Source organism: Mauremys mutica, chromosome 9 (assembly GCF_020497125.1).
Source record: "Mauremys mutica isolate MM-2020 ecotype Southern chromosome 9, ASM2049712v1, whole genome shotgun sequence".
In the NCBI taxonomy this organism is placed as follows: Eukaryota; Metazoa; Chordata; order Testudines; family Geoemydidae; genus Mauremys; species Mauremys mutica.
The window spans coordinates 83439463-83451617 of NC_059080.1; the positions used below are offsets into that span (position 1 = coordinate 83439463).

The 12155-nt window shown below is 42.6% G+C and overlaps 1 long non-coding RNA gene across 3 annotated transcripts in view; it reads right to left on the reverse strand.

Moving 5' to 3' along the window:
• LOC123377768 overlaps window positions 1–12155 on the reverse strand; it is a 27819-nt gene continuing 15664 nt past the window's right edge. Inside the window, exons 3-5 of one of the 3 annotated variants that reach the window (XR_006582323.1) lie at window positions 6173–6319; window positions 5487–5570; window positions 1–700 (exon numbers count right to left, since the gene is read on the reverse strand). This is a non-coding gene — a long non-coding RNA (uncharacterized LOC123377768). Of the gene's footprint in view, window positions 701–5438; window positions 5571–6172; window positions 6320–12155 lie in introns of all 3 variants that reach the window. The other 2 variants (XR_006582321.1, XR_006582322.1) reach the window with 2 other exon arrangements.

A 12155-nucleotide genomic window follows, 5' to 3' on the forward strand; every position in this document is an offset into this window, starting at 1 on the left:
TTAAGTTTATGACCAATAATAATTTGTAGTTATTCAGTCTATTTTATGATAAGCATAATTAAATCTCATACTTCAAGGTATAACCTGCCAGTAGGTCTGGAAGGAAATTTTCTCCTATGTGCCTTATTGTACAACTGACTAGGTGCCCTATGAGTTATTTTTGCCTTGCTCTGAAGCGTCAGGCACTGAACAGTGCTGGAGGCAGGATACCAGATTTTAGATCAATTTTTGACCCATTTGCTAAGTCTTAATTCATACTCATGCATTTTTATTGGCGACTGGCTAAATAAAAATAAAGTTCACAGCCTAAAGGTCTGTTATGCCCTCCAGTCATCCACCTGCACAAGTCAGTAGAACCACTTTAGTGTTCCCTTAAAGAGGATGCAGAATAGCAATCAGGATAGAACTGACAGGGTGCTCTTGCAGCATTACTTTATTACTGATGTTGAGTTTTCTTGTGAAAAACCATCAGAATTGCACAAGAATAACAGAGGAGGGGAAGAAGTAATTAGTGTCTATAGTGCTTTGCACATGTAAAGAAAGAAGCTGGGTTAGGACACTCAGTCTTTGGTCCAGCAGCTGATAATACAGGAGGCTGGGATTACATAAGTAGAGGAAGAAGTTACGTCTCCACAAACATCCTTAGATTGGTCTCATGTTCTGATCACTCGAAAAAGTGTGCTGCTCCTTTGTTTTTGCCCTGAGAAGAGAAGAGCTCAGGTTTAAACGCCTGGAGTCTTTGTCACAAAAAAGGGTTTTGCAGCCTTTTGTAATTGAATGTTATGTATTTTTTTCCAAGGACAATAGTATGTGTTTCACACCTGATTCAGTATTTAAAACAGGGGATTGGTATGGATGTGGGTTACCTTTGGGGACACACTGCCATAGCTGCATATTACGATGGAAGTACTAGCAGTCACCTAGGCAGTTCCCTTAGGCTAACATTAAAGATTCATAGATTCCAAAGCCAGAAGGGACCATTGTGATTATCTACTCTCATAGGTGCCAAGTTTCTAATCTGCCAGGGGGATGCTCTCCCCTGGCTCTGCCCAAGCCCCACCCTCACTCCACCCCTGAAACCAAGGCCCCACCTCCACCCTGCTTCTTCCCACCCCCGTTCTGACCCCGCTTCTTAGTGCTAACCCCTCACACCTGTCCCCTCCCCCCAGCGCCTCCTGATGCCATGAAACAGCTGATCCGTGGCAGGTGGTAGGCACTGGGAGGATGGGGGAGGTGCTGATGGGTGGGCCCCGCAGGTGGGCAGGAGGTGCTGGGGGGAGGGAAAGGTTTTTTCCTGTGGGCGCTGAAGCCCCAGAGCCTCCACGGAGTCAGCGCCTATATCTAGTCTGACCTCCAATATCGTACAGGCCATAAACTTCTCTAAAATAATTCCTCCAGCATATCTTTTAGAAAAACATCCAATCTTGATTTAAAAATTGTGAGTGATGGAGAATCCACCATGATCCTTAGTGGTGTTGCAATGATTAATTACTCTCACTGCTAAAAGTGCCTTATTTCCAGGCTGAATTTCTCTAGTTTCAACTTCCAGCCATTGGTTTGTGTTATAGATATCTCTGCTAGACTGAAGAGTCCATTCTTAAATATTTGTTCCCCATGTAAGTACGCGCAGACTGTAATTATGTCACCCCTTAACCTTCTCCTTGTTAAATTCAATAGATTAAGCTCCATGAGTCTGTCATTATAAGGCACGTTTTTCTAATCCTTTAATCATTTTCATGTCTCTTCTCTAAACCCTCTCCAATTTATCCAATCCACATCCTTCTTGAATTGTGGGCACTAGAACTGGACACAGTATTCCCGCAGCAGATACCAAATAAAGAGGTAAAATAACCTCTTTACTACTGTACTCCAGATTCCCCTGTTTATGCATCCCAGGATCGCATTAGTTGTTTTGGCCACAGTATCACACTGAGAGCTCATGTTCAGCTGATTATCCACCACAGCCCCAAATCTTTTTCAGAGTGACTGCTTTCCAGAATAAAGTCTCCCATCCTATAAATATGGCCTAAATTCTTCATTCCCAGATGTATACTTTTATATTTAGCCATGTTAAAACCCATATTGTTTGCTTGAGGATCAGTTTAGCAAATGATCTAGATCACTCTGAATCAGTAACCTGTCCTTTTCACTATTTACCACTCCCCCAATTTACGTCATCTGCAAACTTCATCAGTGACGATTTTGTTTTCTTTCAGGTCACTGATAAAAATGTCAAATAGTGGAGGGCCAAGAACTGATCCCTGCGAGACCCCAAAGAGGTCATAATCACACTGTTCCTTCAACCAGGTTTCAGACAGCAAATTTCAAAGGGGTTCTTCCATTCGCAGGAGCTTTGACTAAGACAAAAATGAAGTGTATATCCCATGTGGTGCAAATGCTGTACCAATGCACTTTCCAAATCAGGGGCTGGAAAGGGAGAGGGACCTGCTTTAACAAACCTCCATCTGATGGCTGTTCAGGGGGGACTGTGTGAAATGTGTTTGGTGATCTCAGTCTAGTTCCCTTTGGATGGATATTGACAGAATAAGTCCCATCCATTACCAGCTCAATAACTGGCACCCTGTTGGCAGTATCAGAAGAGAGGCCAAGGATTGGAATGAGTGTAAAGAATTCACTACCATCTTCCCCTCAGGGGCAGATCCTCTGGTTCATGGCTAATGCACACCGATGCAGCAGCCTGCACTGCTGTTGTTTGGGCATTAGGTGTTAGGAGGCTAGACAGAGAACTTCAGTCTAGCATCCATCCTGAGCCCTGAATTCACCTGAAAAGATGAATTTAAATTAATTTATGTAATTTTTTTCTCCTGCCACTAAATAATAAATTATTTTAAAGTGCTCTGGAGATGAAAAGAAATCTCCAAGTGTCACATACTATTTGTCATCATAAATATTAAATTATTAAATATAGTAAAGGTACATACCACCTATGCTTTTATTTTGATATACTTTGATTTGTTCAGCCTGGGCCCATCCATTGTTCTGGCTGATATACAATTAATACAAATCACAAACATTCACTTTAACAAATATTGGCAGGGGCAGGAAGGAAAAGATGCCATTCCTCACACATTCAACCCACGCCATTAGTAAAGACTGGAGGCAGATCAACAGGACATGCAGCAGGTTGACAGACTTGGGATTCCATAGCGGGAAATCAAATTCAGTACCAAGGACCCTTCAGTGAAAATACTCTGGCAGCACCTTTCCTCATTCTTAACTCCCCCCATGCTTTAGTCAGATCCAGCACCTCAGCTGAATGGGCCTAAATCTGAGCTCCCCTGTACCCATGTGAATTAGGAGTAACTTAACTGAAGTCAGTGGAATTACATCGGTATGGGAGCTCAGAACTGAATCTAATACATTTCTGACTGTTTCATTAAGAAGGTGCAATGTACTGCCAGCACCATTGTGCTATACCTGTTTACACATGAATGGCATTTCTCAATGAAAATTTTCCTTTCATATAATTTATTTCAAAACAGTAAGGCCAGTTACATACAGCAACTGTAATATGTTTTTCTCACAGCTAACAATCTATAGCACTGTTGCTGATTTTAGAGCCATGGCTGTGCTTTTAATGCACATTTTAGATCATGTCTTGTGATGAGTAGTACATACATAAAACATAATGTGAGTGTCTCTGGCCATTTACTATGCTTTTACATGGATATACTTTTAATGTGCTAGTCCCTAAAGTGAGTGCTGCCCACCATGGCAGCTGCAGCCTTATGTAGGACAGGATCTAATTTTAATGTTATATTTTTCATATGAATTTAGTTCTTGTGGAAGGTGCCAGCTGACACCTGAAATCCTGTTTGGCTGAAATCCTCTGTTTATCCTTAGAACAGATACAGCACAGACAATGGCAATGCAAGCTTCTGAAGTCATTGGAAGGACTCCCGTTGACTTCAGCGAGCTGTGGAGCAGCCCCCAAGTGACAATACGCTAGAAGCTCACATCATTCAGAGAATTATGGCCAAAATTTTCAAACTTGATGACCAAAGTTAGAAATTAAAATCCAGAGCAGTATTGCCAACCCTAAGCATTTCAAAATCACGAGTCAGGCCCCCAAAATAATGAGGTTCCAATAAAACTAGTATATGTGGCATTCTTTTTCTTTTCTTCTTGGTTCTGAGCCTTTAGGTCAGGGGTGGGCAAACATTTTGGCCTGAGGGCCGCATCTGGGTATGGAAATGGTATGGCAGGCCATGAATGCCCAGTGGGGGATGGGGACTCTATGGGGTGTAGCGTGGGGGGGAGCTCTATAAGGGATGTTACCGAGGTGGGGGGAGAGGGGACTCATGGGTGTGGTGCAGGGGGGAGGAGGGAGCAGTTCTACAGGGGCAGTACCGGGAACTTCTAGGGGCCCTGCTGGCAGGGACACCAAGGCAGCCGTACCAGGCATCACCATGGGCGGAGGCACCCTAGCTGGGATGGGTGTAGCAGCCACTGGGCAATTTTGAGGCTCTCAAGGGTGGGGCGGCAGGAGACCGGGAGGGGATTAGGCACACTACCGCATGGGGGGGGAGCTGCAGTGAAGTCGCACCTGCGCAGTGTGGCTTTGTGTGCCGGAAGATGGTGCTCATCAACGGAACTGAGGCAGGGGCTGAGGAGTGCCGGATGGGCAGAGCGGAGCAAGCCCCTGATCCCGCTCCCCGGTGGGAGCTCAGGTAAAAACATCTGACGGACCAGAAGCAGCCCACGGGCCATAGTTTGCCCACCCCTGCTTTAAGTTGAACTTGGGTCAGATTTTCAAACTTCCCTCTGCAACCATGAGGGCTAGAAACTTACTTTGAAAAAAAATGAAAGCTGAGATTCTCACCTACTCACATGTCTCCAGAAGTGGAGGCTTTAAGAAACACACCAAATACCACAAGACTCATGATAAAATCAGAAGAGTAAGCAACACTATAAAAATAAGAATAACCATGAAAAAATTCATAAACTTGAACTGTAAAATAATGTATCATCTCTGGAACTTTGCAAAAACTTGATCTCCTTGAAGCACACCTGTTAGTAATGTTAACATTGTATTTAGTGCATTAGCCCAGCTCCTTCACTTTCATTTCTAAAAGACAGTGAGACAATTTGGTATACTTCAGATGTCAGTGTGGATTAAAGCTGTGCCAGGAAAGATGTACCTCTGAACTGGCAGAGATTAAATAATTGACACAGACATAAAAGCTTTTTGCGTGAATGCTTTCACATGACATTTTTTAGAAATACAATCCTGTTTAATGCTTTCCAGTGCTACCATATGTGCCCATCAGGAACATGCCAGATCCTTGCTTGAATACTACTTCATGCTGATTTTTGGTAGGTTAACGGAGAAACAGTGAATTCAGTAGTGTACTTAATCATGGGCACAATCTTACCATTGCACCCATCATGTATAATAAAGAGGGTTTTCCACTGACCTTTTTATTAGTGCAATATAGTGCAGGCTTCTTGAAACTTTTACTCACTTGCTGTCACGTATCTCTGCAACTCTCCTTCTTCCTGTTTCACTTGTGAGGACACTGTGGTCTCCTAACTTGAAAGCAGAAGATCTGTTGGAAATGCCATTGATTTTTTACTTGTAATGATTTAAACATCTTAACAGCTGTTTTGCCTGAAAGTTAATTGCTTTCCATATCAGCCCAGGAGTTTTTGCAAGCAAATTAGTCAATGCATTCTAATGATGAAGATTTCTTCAGGAATTACTGTTCACATCTTTCAGTTCTGATTAATAAAAATTTCTTAAACAACTGCATAAAAAAGAGAAAAGTCTATGTATCATTATATGATCTATTTGGATTTAATCTTGAGCCTAAGAAAGTAAATCAAATTACTTTTAATGGGTTATATTCTGCCACTCCTGTAGCAGGTTGCACCTTGAGTAAGTGTATCAGAATCTGGTCCTAAATTATTATCAATGATTATTATTCAGTATTGATATAGCAGAGGTCCCACCATTGTAGGTGCTATAAAAACACATAGGAAGACACTGACCCTGCTCTGATGACCGTAAAATCTAAGAGGACAAGAGACATACACTTAGAAGGAGAGATACAGTCAACAGATATACAAGTTTTTATATACATTTACTTTTGTTTTTGTAAGTATACAGATATAAATATTCAACTGCCCTTCAACCTGCTTAATTTCTTACAGGAGTTGTTGCAGAAGTGGTTCTGGAGGATGAATTTGAAGATGATGGCAGTGGCCTTCTTGATGAGTTCAAGGTGGACATAAGAGGTAGTACGGAAGAACATCCTGAGCCAGTTACCGAGAAGTGTACACAAGAAGGCCTTCAAGGCTGGCATTGGAGAGAAAGGATGAAGGAGATAAACAGGCAAACATGAGTTGTGAAGAGTCTCAAAAGTGAAGACACACAAGTTTAAACTTGATGCAGTCGAAAAGGAATCATTCAAAGAGCAAGAGTGATGCGGTCAGAACAACAGGCAAGGAAAATTATTTTAGCAGCTGTGTTTTGAATGGACTGGTGGGAGGCAGTGTGTGTGAGTGTGCAGTAATGGGAAGGCCAGAGAGAAGACAGTTGAAGTAATCAAGATGAGTGATGAAGAAGGCCTAGATAGTCAGACAGAAAGAAAGGGACAGATGTGAGAAATGTCTTATCATTTATAAATGCATGATAAATACTATTGGGTTGTTTAATAACATTAAACATTTTATGCCATCATTATAATAAATATGTTTGATTGGGCTGAGCAAATGTTATGTTGAAAAGACATATACAAAGCTCTATGGTTCTGGGATACATTAGTATCTTCTAATAACACAGCATCTATAAGGGTGAAGGATTTCCTCAGAAACTGTTTCACAGAAGGCACTGACATATATAAGTACATTTCCTACTGCTGACCCCTTTTGAAAAGACATTGTCGAGGATGACATGCCCCAAATTTTGCCTAGTTTTTAAATGGAATATTCTCCCTTATGCTGCCTTCTTAATCCCTGAATTGCATTCATATCAAAACAAAAGGGTTGAAGTAATCCTTAATCCACAGTTACACAAGTAGGGGACCACACAACCCATTCTCCCCTTCCCTTTCCCCGCAAAACAACAACAAAAGCTAAGCATTGGTATTCTCTGCCACTATGAGCCCTGAGAACAGAAGCAACATTTCTACTCCATACAACCTCCTGTTCTGCTTATCTGCCCTGTCCTTACGATCATATAGGACTTTCACATTGTCTAGAAACCTGCTTTCTCAAGCAAAAGTCTTCCAGTTTCCTACTGTAACCACTAGACCACATCCCACCTGCATACTCTACACTTTCTTGACACAGACACTCTACACTACACTGAGACTGGGGTTTTTATGCTTATCTATTTACATGGTGACACTTCTTCCCGGAATATAACTACAGTAGAACCTCAGAGTTACAAACATCAGAGTTACAAACTGACCAGTCAACCTCATGTGGAAGCAGAAGTATGCAATCAGGCAGCAGCAGAGACCAAAAAAAGAAAAGAAAAGGCAAATACAGTATAATACTGTATTAAAGGTAAACTACTAAAAATAATAAAGAGAAAGCAGCCTTTTTCTTCTGCACAGTAAAGTTTCAAAGCTGTATTAAGTCACTGTTCAGTTGTAAACTTTTAAAAGAACAACCACAACGTTTTGTTCAGTTATGAACATTTCAGAGTTACGTAAAATCTCCATTCCCAAGGGGTTCGTAACTTTGAGGTTCTACTGTACATGCAATCTGTCAGTCAAATGCACACCAAAAATCACACTGAGGTTTGTAATTATGCTGTCCAAAGTAAATAATACATCAATAAAATGAAATTTGCTCAGAGAAAAATTAACCTATGTTTAAATCTGAGGGAAGGAGATAATAAACACCTTGCAGTAACTGTGCATTTTCTAAATATGTTGTCTGTGTGGAGCCCATTGTTTGAACAGCAGTTTCCATTGTCCTGCACCCAGGAGCAGATTAGGGTTTTGTGGGGCTCCTGGGCCAGAGCAAGTCCCCCTTCTGCCTGCAGTCCCCCATGGCCCCCTTCGCAGCACCCCTGCCGGGGAAATGGGGTTGGGGCATGGGGGCTTGCCTCACTCCACCCATCTAGTGCTCCAGCCAGGGAGTGGGGTCAGGGCACAGTGAGCGGCTAAAGTGCTGGGCGAGTGGAATGGGGCAAGCCCCTGAACCCCGACCCCACTGCCCAGCTGAAGCACTAGGCGGGAGAAGCGAGGCAAACCCCCGCGCCATGACCCCGCTCCCCAGTTGAAGCGCTGGGCGGGCAGAAAGAGCGAGGCAAGCCCCCACACCCCGATCCCACTCGGCAGGAGCACCGGGTGGGTAGAGCAGGTCGGGCTGTAGGGGTGCCCATTTTTCCAGGGCCTCCCAATTGATCGGGGCCCCTGGGCATGGGCCCCGTTGGCCCAGTGGCTGATCCGCCACTGCGTGCACCCTGCATACCCCATGTGTTAGTATATAGGCTTGTTTGTTAGCCTGAGATAGAATTCAGCCATGTATACTGCAGTGGTTAAGGGGGCACAGACCCACAAAGCACAGCCACTAATTGTCACATATAAGTAATGTAGGCCCTTCACCACAGTGTGACAGATAACCCGTACCCAATCTTATCGGGCCCACCATTTGGGGGAGTCTCACACACTAATTAAAATATACGTGCAGTATGTCCGTACAAGAGAAGGTGCAGGACACTATACTGCATAGGGGGCAGTCAGGCAAATGAAGCATCGACACATTCCATCTTGATACCTAGCCCTATCAGGAAATGTCCCGCCATATGTCCTATGCTTTTCCCGGGATACCTGGGCAGGTGGATCCCAGAAAAAAAGAAAAAAAGGGGGCGGAGTGTTAGTATATAGGCCTATCAGCCTGAAATAGAATTTTGGGTTTGACTTTTTGATACTCTTATATCTTATACTATTATGTGTAAACAAAGTAAAAAGACACTGTGTGTTACATCTGCCCACAAGCAGATGGGGTGAAGGAGATAAGAGATGGAACTAAAGTGTTACAGGGTATGGTGGGAGTGTAATATATGAGCATACACTGGAAGGCTGCCTGGCTCTTCTCTCAAGCAACCAATTGGGAGGGACAAGGTATAAAACACTAAAAGGCCAAAGAAATGCCTGTCCCTGACCGCAGCACAACCTCACTCCTCACCCCCTCCCATGGGATACAAAAGAGATGGGACAAAGACCCTAGACTCATGCTCCTCCAAAATGGAACATGACCGTAAGTTGTAAGGGGTGGAACCGAGGGTGTGCATTGCAGGTATATTTGGGCCTGCTAAGAAGGAGGAAAAGGGAAATGGGAAGGGGGAATGGGGACACAGGGTAAGGCTCTGCGGCGTGAGAGCTAGGAAGGGGGGATATGGGGTAAACACTCTGTGGCGTCAGAGCTGGGAATGGGACACTGGGAAACAAGGCTCTGCAGCGTCAGAGTTGAGACACGCACTTTCTGGAAACTAACCCCAATAAACATCACATTGCCTGTACTTCAGACTTTTGGTCTTCTGCTTTCTGTCTGCGTGAAGAACCAGGGGAGAAGGTGAAGGGAAAGCCCTCTAACACCATGCCCTCTCACCCAATGGCATAAAGGGCGGAGCAATGACAACTGTCCCTCAGTTCCCTCACCAATTCAAAATCTCAGCAAATGAAGACTCCACAAGAGACTCTAGAGATCCAAGGACCAGATGCCTGTAAAACTGGTCTCTGATCTCTTACTAGTTGGGGCAAGTGCAGCAGGGGTCTGCCGGAGGTCTTTCGATGGCTCTAAAATGCCTTTTTTTACGGATATTGCTAACCTGCCTGAAGTAGAGGATATTGAATAATTGATGTGTCTTTTCCTCAGTCACTGAAGACTCCATCTTTGGAGTGTTAGCAATTTGAGACAGCAGCGCCTGAAAGAGTTTGAAATCATGCAGAACTGGTAGAGGGTGGAAGAGTCTGCCTTGTCAGGAAATTATGTTGGGTCTTAGGAAGAATTTGAAAGGTACTAGTCCGGTGGTTTGAGACCCATCTGTTCTAAATCCCCACCCCTAAAAGCTTTAGTGGGATGTCTTGAAACTGAGACCATTCCAAACTTGTATTTTTCTAGGTAGCATAAGATGGCTTATTATTATTTATTTGTATTGCAACAGCACCGAGGACCCCAATTACAGGCCAAGGCCCACTGTGATAGGTGCTGTACAAATACAGAACAAAAAGACAGTCCTTGTCTGTACCGTCCAGAGAGAGAGAGAGAGAGAGAGAGAGAATGTACACTCAGAGGTTTATTTTACGTGTCCTGTACCTGAATGGCGATTGCAATAGTACTCTCCTCATCTAAGGATATTCTACACCACAGCTTATGTCTGCAGAACTTATGTCACTCAGGAGTGCGAATAAACCACTCCCTTGCATGACATAAGTTACACAGACCCAAGCTCCAGTGTGTATAGTGCTATGTCGGCAGGAGAGGTGGTTTTATTACACTGATGCAGTGCTGTACATGTAGACATGCCCTAAACTACTCAAGAGACACAGCTTTTGTATAATTCTTTGTGTTGCTATGAGTCTCTCCTAAAAGAGACCACTGTTATTTGAAGTCAATGAAAGCCGAAGGCATTGAAAAATGAGTAAGTGACAAACACAAAGTTGCACTCAGCCAATTCAGAGTTCTGAATAAACATGATCAAACATCTGATTCAAAACAGTGGGGGCTGTTTGCCCCGAGGTGCCTCCACTGCCAGTAGTCCTTCCCCCAAAGGGAATCACCAAATACAAAGGAACACTAAGATAAATATAGCAGGGGAAGTTAATAAAACAAATAAATAATAGGCAATAATGGTAAACAGTAAAAGAAAGTTTGGATTGCTCAAACATAGTCATTCAGATATCCTGAGTCTACAAAAATCACACTTCCTAAATTTCTAGTCTGTGGGACATCAAAAATGCAAATCAGCAGCTGCATCACATCCTGCTATCTTTACATAAACCACATGAGAGCAACTACTCAAATCAGTCTGTGAAAAGGCTCTTCCCCAGCTGCCTAACCGGAGGCGAGTAGGTGAAAATAATATTGAGACAGGGATTACATGTTTTTAAAGTACTGCAAAGCTGCAAGGAGTTTACTGTATATCTCCACAGCCACAGAGTTCCCCAAATACTGCATATGGATCCACATATCAGTAAAGGGTCATCAATCTTTAGTAATTAAATATTTGTCATTGTGCACTGGCAATGAAATGCAAGATAGATATACTGGGAAGATTAGACTGGATAAGAGTGAAGTATTTCATATATTATTCTTAAAATATAACAACATATTATAGTAACATACTTTTTCAACCAAACTTGACAAAGCACCTTACAAACTCTAACAAATTATGCTTCTGAACATTCCTGAAAGGACATTATTAGCCCAGTTTACAGGTGGGAAAACAGGCAAAGAGAAATTAAATGATCTGCCTGTGATCATAAAGTCTCTCTTTGGCTAAGATGGGAGCACAAGCTAGCTCTGACTCCCAACTCGGTGCTTTAACCACTGTACTGTATGTTTCCTCTTTATACTGTTAATTTAATGCTGTTGCCCTTACTATTACACTAGTTTTGGATCCTATGAATTCATATAATAACAAAATAGATGTTTTCCCTGTATCAATCTCACTTTTAAAAAAATGACTTCTGTTTCCTGGTATTAACTATGCATTTTCTCTCTCAAGGGACTCTCTTAATTGTACAATATTCTAAATGACAATTAACATAGCCATGCAATCAACAAGTTTTTGTTGCTTCACTATCAATCTTATAAATACTTCTTTAATCTCCATTTGTGATATTCCGTGTTATAATATCATTGAATGAGGAGTTGGGTCCTGTATTAGTGAAAGAGTGATTCAGAATCTAGAAGTCTGTAGATCAGTGATATTATTATTATGAATATATCATCTATTGAAGTATGTCTTTGGGAAAAAACCCTAGGCCAGTACAAAACTACTGGCTGAACAGAAATAATAATAAGCCCGTTTGTCTAAGTAGTTGAATAAACTTCTTTGCTTGTATGGAAAATCAAACACTCATGATTTGGAGCAAGAGTGGGTTCTCTTAGGAGAGGGTGAAAGGAATATTGTGTCCAGTGTAACCATTATATGTTGGCACAGCGGGGCCCCA